Raw genomic sequence first — 6,243 nt, forward strand, 5'->3', positions numbered from 1 at the left:
TTTATGTTTCCCTGGCTAGGAGTTGAGCTGTGTTTGCTATTTGCTGTAGCTGTTAAGTATTAAAGGCCAAAATTTCATCAGTGTCACTTTTTTTATTTTTAATCCCTCACAGTCTTTGTCTTTTCCTTGAAATTTCTTAAAATAGGACTAAGGCTTATAGTCTTCTCTTTGTAATCTTTTGTGCAGGAGCATTATTGAGGTGGTGGTAAGGACTGGGGTGAGGAGAAGTGTTTTATAGTCTCATGATTAGGTCTCAATCTTTTAGTGATCCTATGCCACTGGGCTTTGACCTTCCCAAGTGCTTCTGAGCCACTTCCCGTCTCTGCTTAGGTGAGACAGGAGGACTAGAGGAAACTGGAGTTCAATAATTCTCTTCCCCCAGTACTGTCAAGTCTCTGGAAAACCCAAAGTGGTTAGGTTCTGGTGAAATAGTTTCCTTTGAGGGTAGGCTTGTGTTAAGAAGTACAAAATGCTCTTGGCATATTTCAGAATGGTTAATTCTCCTTTCCCCAAAGGAAGCTGCCTGATCTTCAGTTAGAGCTCCTGATGGGATTCATAGAGGTAACTCATGGAAGTGTGGGGCCCCTAAGACTCCCAGTCCTAATTTTTAACTCTCCATCATTGTGCATATTGATCTTCCAGGGATTTGTTGATTATAATTTAATTTTTCCTACCTTGGTTGACTCCAGCAGCCAGCTTCTCCAGGGCTTTTGTTCCCAGTAAGCTGTGATTCTCTATATTCACCTGTCACCAATTTGGGAGGCATTGGTCAACCTTGTGACACAACTCTTGGATGAATCTAAGAAAAAGTCATTGGTGTTCTATTCATTCAGCTTCATTCTTCTTGGAAGTGATGACTTCCAAGTTGGAAAACAGAAGTCTCATTCAGTTTTCAAGGTATTTTTTCTCTAAGACAAAGAAGAACACACACATTCTTGTACATGCGTACTTTTGGGGTACCTATGCCTTGTTTTCCATTACCAAAAGAGTAGAATAACTGAATACTAAGATATAATAATTTTCTTTAAATTTTAATTCCATTGCAGTTAATACACAGTGTTATATTTGTTTTAGGTGTATAATTAGTGATTTGACAATTCCATATATTATTCGGTACTCACCAAAATAGGTGTACTTTTTTCCGCATCACTTATTTCACCCATCCCAACAGCCAACTACCCTATGGTAACCATCTATTTTTTTCTCTATAGTTGAGTCTGTTTTTTGTTTGTTTGTTTGTTCTTAAAGATTTTGTTTATTTGACAGAGAGCACAAGACGGGGGAGCAGCAGGCAGACGCAGAAGGGAGAGGGAGAAGCAGGCTCCCTGCCAAGCAAGGAGCACAATGTGGGGATCATGACCTGAGTCAAAGGCAGATATTTAATCAACTGAGCCACCCAGGTGCCCAAGAGTATTTTTTTTGTCCTTTTTCCCCTTTGTTCATTTATATTGTTTCTTAAATTACCATGTACCAGTGAAATCATATGGTATTTATCTTTTTCTGGCTGACTTATTTTACTTAGCATTATATACTATAGATCCATCTATATTGTTACAAATGGCAATATTTCATTCTTTTTTATCCCTGAATAATATGCAATTATATGTATAAAGCACGCCTTCTTTGTTCATCCATCTACCAATGCACACTTCCATAATTTTGCTATTGTAAATAATGCTCCAATAAACATAGGGGTGCATAGATCCTTTCAAGTTAGGGTTTTCATATTCTTTGGAATATGAAATACCAGAAGTGGAATTATGGATCAAAGGTAGTTCTATTTTTAATTTTTTAAGGAACCTTCATACTGTCTTCCACAGTGGGTATACCAGTTTACATTCCTCCTAACAGTAGATGAGAGTACTTTTCTCTCCATATCCTTGCCAACACTGTTTCTTATTTTTTTTAAAGATTTTATTTATTTATTTATTTGATAGCGAGAGAGAGAGATCACAGGTAGGCAGAGAGAGAGAGAGAGAGGGAAGCAGGCTCCCTGCCGAGTAGAGAGCCCGATGTGGGACTCGATCCCAGGACCCTGAGATCATGACCTGAGCCGAAGGCAGCGGCTTAACCCACTGAGCCACCCAGGCGCCCCTGTTTCTTATTTTTTGATGTTAGACATTCTGACAGGTGTGAGGTGTAATTGTGATGTTGATTTGCATTTCTCTGATGATGAATGATGTTGAGCATCTCGTCATGTATCTGTTAGCCCTTTGGATGTCGTCTTTGGAGAAATGGCTGTTCCTGTCTTCTGCCCATTTTAAGTTGTATTGTTTGGTGTTGAGTTGTATAGTTTTTGGATATTTTTGTATATTTTGGATACTAAGCCTTTATCAGCTATGTCATTTGCAAATATCTTTACCTATTCAGTAGGTTATCTTTTAGTTGTATTGTTTCCTTTGCTGTGTAGCAGGTTTTTGTTTTGTTTTGTTTTATGTAGTCCCAATACTTTATTTTGCTTTTGCTTCCCTTGCCTCGGGAGACATATCTAGAAAAAAAAAGTTGCAATGGCCAATATCAGAGAAACTATTGCCTGTGCTCTCTTCTAGGGTTTTTATGGTTTCAGATCTCACAAATAGGTCTTTACTCCATTTTGAGTTTACTTTTGTGTATGGTGTAAGAAAGTGGTCCAGTTTCATTCTTTTGCATGTAGCTGTCCAGTTTTCCAAAAACCATTGTTGAAGAGGCTATCTTTTTCCATTGCATACTGTTGCCTCTTTTGTCATAAATTAATTTACCATATAATTATAGATGTATTTCTAGGCTTTCCATTCTGTTCTATTGATCCTCTCTGTTTTTGTGCCAGTACCATACTATTTTGATGACTACAGCTTTGTAATATAGCTTGAAACTGGAAATGTGTTACCTCCAGCTTTGTTTTATTTATTTATTTTTTTCATGATTGCTTTGATTATTTGGGGTCTGTGGGAATTCCAAACAAATTTTAGGTTTGTTTGTTCTAGTTCTGTGAAAAATGCTGTTGGCATTGTGATAGGAATTGCATTAAATCTCTAGATTGCTTTGGGTGGTATGGACATGTTAGTAATATTTGTTCTTCCAATCCATAAGCATGGAATGACTTCCATTTGTTTCTGTTTTCTTTAATTTCTTTTAACAGTGTTTTATAGTTCTCAGTACAGGTCTTTGAACTCCTTGGTTAAGTTTATTCCTAGGTATTTTATTAATTTGGGGCAATTGTAAATAGGATCGTTTTCTTAATTTCTCTTTTGATTCATGACCAGTGTATAGAAATGCAGTGGATATCTGTATATTGATTTTTTTTTATCCTGCGACTTTACTGAATTCATTTATCTGTTCTAATGTTTTTTTGTGACATCTTTAGGGTTTTCTGTATATAGTATCATGTCCTCTGTTAAATGGTGGAAGTTCTATTTCTTCTTCACCAATTATACACCTCTTATTTCTTTTTGTTGTCTGATTGCTTGGGTATAACTTCCAGTATTAGGTTGAAGGAGTGGTGAGAATACACATACTTCTGTTGTTCCTGACCTTAGAGGGAAATCTTTCTGTTTTTCACCATTGACTCCGAGGTAAGTGATGTGTTTTTCATTTATAGACTTTTTTGAGATATGTTTTCTCTAAACCTACAAGCTTTCTATCATGATTGGATGTATTTTTTCAAATGTTTTTTTCTGCATCTATTAAATTGATCATATGATTTGTGTTCTTTCTCTTATTGATGTGATGTATCATGTTGTTTGATTTGCAAGTATTGAAATATTTGGTAGAATTCACTTATGAATCTCTCTGGTTCTGAACTTTTGTTTATTGGGAGTTTTTAATTACTTATTCTTTCATTGCTGGAAATTGATCTATTCCAATTTTCTATCTCTTCCAGATTCAGTTTAGGGAGGTTGTATGTTTCTAGAAATTGACCCACTTCTTCTAGGTTGTCCAATGTCTAGGCATGTAATTTTCTCTCATAATATTCTCTTATAATCCTTTGTATTTCTGTGGTGTTGGTTGTTATTTCTTCTCTTTCATTTTGATTTTCTCTCTCTCTCTTTCTCATCTCTCTGTATCTCTATCTGTCTCTCTTTCTTTCTTTCTTTTTTTTTTTGTGATGAATCTGACTAAAGTTTTATCAATTTTGTTGAACTTTTCAAAGAACCAGCTCCTGGTTTCATTGATCTGTGCTATTGTTTTGTTTGTTTGTTTGTTTGTTTTCAGTTTCTATTTTGTTTATTTCTGGTCTAATCTTGACAGTTTCCTTTCTTCTACTTGTTTTCAATTTTGTTCTCCTTTTTCTAGATTGTAAGATTAGGTTGTTTATTTGAGATTTTTCTTGCTTCTTGAGGTATGCCTGTATTGCTATAAACTTCCCTCTTAGAACATCTTTTGCTGCATCCTAAAGATTTTGGACCATTGTGTTTTCATTTTCTTTGTCTCCATGAAATTTTTTATTTCCTCTTTGATTTCTTGGTTGATTCATTCATTGTTTCATAGCTTGTTGCTTAACCTTGATACGTCTGTGCTCTTTCTAGATTTTTTTCTTGTGGTTGATTTCTAGTTTCATAGCATTATGGTCAGAAAATATGCATGGTATGACTGATATTTTTGAATTTGTTGAGACTTATTTTGTGGGCTAATATATGATATATTCTGGTGAATATTCTATGTGCACTTGAAAAGAATGTGTATTCTGCTGTTTTAGCATGAAATGTTCTGAGCGTATCTGTTAAATCCACTGGTCCAATGTGTGATTCAGTTCCCTGTTTCCATGTTGAATTTCTGTTTGGATGATCTCTCCAAAGATGTAAGTGGGGTGTTAAATCCCTCTACTATAATCGATTTATTACCGATTACTACCTTTATGTTTGTTATTAACCATATTATGCATTTGTTTATTCTTGTGTTGAGGGCATAAATATTTACATTTGCTATACCTTCTTGTTGGGTTTTCCTCTATATTATCAAGTAGTGCCCTATTTTATTTCTTATTATCATCTTTGTTTTAAAGTCTGCTTCATTCGCTATAAGATTCTCTACTGTGGCTTTCTTTTCACACTTATTTGCATGATGAATATTTGTCCATCCTTTCAGTTTGTGTGTATCTTTAGGTATATGAAATGAGTCTCTTGTAGGCAGCGTGTAGGTGTTTTTTTATTTGTTTTCCATTCCATCACCCTACGTCTTTTGATTGATGCATTTAGTTTATTTACATTAATAATAATTATTTGCAGGTATGTACTTACTGCCATTTTGTTGCTCATTTTATGGTTGTTTTTATAGAACTTCTTTGTTCCTTTCTTCCTTGTTCTCTTCTCTCATAATAATTTGCCTCTCTTTAGTGATTTACTTGGATTATCTCTCCTTACTTTTTGTATATCTATTATAGTTCTTTGATTTTGCCTTACCAAGAGGTTTGTATATAACATCTGCATATAGCAGTCTATATTAAGTTGATGTTTGCTTAAGTCTGAACCCATTTTTGCCTCATCTCCCTGTCGTGTTTTAGGTATTTAATGCCGTACTTTACATCCTTTTCTTTTGTGAGTCCTTTGATTAATTTTTACAAATATGCTTACTTTTCCTGCTTTTGTGCTTCCTGCTTTTCTTAACTTACGACCTTTCCTTCCCACTAGAAGAGTCACCTTCAACATTTCTTGTTGGATTGTTTTAGTGTCATGAACTCATTCAATTTTTATCTGGGAAATTCTTTATTTCTCCTTCTATTCTGAATGATAGCTTTGCTCGATACACTATTTTAAGTTGCAAGGTGTTTTTTTGTTTTTTGGGGGTTTTTTTCCCCCAGCATTTTGAATATATCATGCCACTCATTTCTGGCTTGCAAATTTTCTGCTGAAAAATCAGGCTTACAGGGGCACCTGTCGTCAGTCATTAAGCATCTGCCTTCAGCAGATCTCAGGGTCCTGGGATGGAATCCTGCATTGGGTTCCCTGCTCAGCAGGAGCACACTTCTCTCTCTCCTCCCCACTCCTGCTCCCTCTCACTATCTGTATCTCTCTCAAATAAATAAATAAACTCTTTACAAAAAATCAGGCTGACAACCTAACAGGGTTTCCATTGTATGGGACTGGTTTCTCTTGCTGCTTTAAAAAATTCTCTCTTTACTACTACCTTTTAGCAGTTTTAATTACTGTGTGTCTTGGTGTGGACCTCTTTTGGTTGACTTTATTGAGCCATCTCTGTGCCTTCTCAGTCTGGATTTTTTTTCCTTCCCCATATTCAGGAAGTTTTCAGCTATTATTTCCTCAAATA

This window comes from Meles meles, unplaced genomic scaffold (genome assembly GCF_922984935.1).
Source record: "Meles meles unplaced genomic scaffold, mMelMel3.1 paternal haplotype, whole genome shotgun sequence".
Classification (NCBI taxonomy): Eukaryota; Metazoa; Chordata; class Mammalia; order Carnivora; family Mustelidae; genus Meles; species Meles meles.